Here is a 710-nt window from a genome sequence, read left to right as displayed (position 1 = left end):
CAAGATGGCAGATAATATTAACTTTCATACAAGAAACCACACTCAGAGGGTAAAAAAGGCTCATTCCCCAGTGTCTCTAGGACTCAAAGGCCGAAGACATTGAAATATGAATGTCAGTGCAGGGATAAAACTTTTACACTTTTGCCAGATACGCTTCTGATGATAGAGTCCAGCAAGTCATTGAAAGCATTGCTAGATCCAAGACAATTGCAATTCCAAACACACACGGGTTCTCAAGTACAGCAATGAAAGTATGATGAAAAAAGTGAGCAAATTAAGATTCACAAAGATTTTAAGAATTGTAAATATACTCAACAAAAATATAAACGCAACACTTTTGGTTTTGCTCCCATTTTGTATGAGATTAACTCAACGATCTAAAACTTTTTCCACATACACAATATCACCATTTCCCTCAAATACTGTGCACAAACCAGTCTAAATCTGTGATAGTGAGCACTTCTCCTTTGCTGAGATAATCCATCCCACCTCACAGGTGTGCCATACCAAGATGCTGATTAGACACCATGATTAGTGCACAGGTGTGCCTTAGACTGCCCACAATAAAAGACCACTCTGAAAGGTGCAGTTTTGTTTTATTGGGGGGGGATACCAGTCAGTATCTGGTGTGACCACCATTTGCCTCATGCAGTGCAACACATCTCCTTCGCATCATCAGTGAAGAGAACACCTCTCCAACGTGCCAAACG

Source organism: Thalassophryne amazonica, chromosome 3, assembly GCF_902500255.1.
Source record: "Thalassophryne amazonica chromosome 3, fThaAma1.1, whole genome shotgun sequence".
Taxonomy (NCBI): domain Eukaryota; kingdom Metazoa; phylum Chordata; class Actinopteri; order Batrachoidiformes; family Batrachoididae; genus Thalassophryne; species Thalassophryne amazonica.
The sequence above is the reverse complement of the archived record's forward strand: the minus strand, read 5'-3'. Positions refer to the sequence as shown.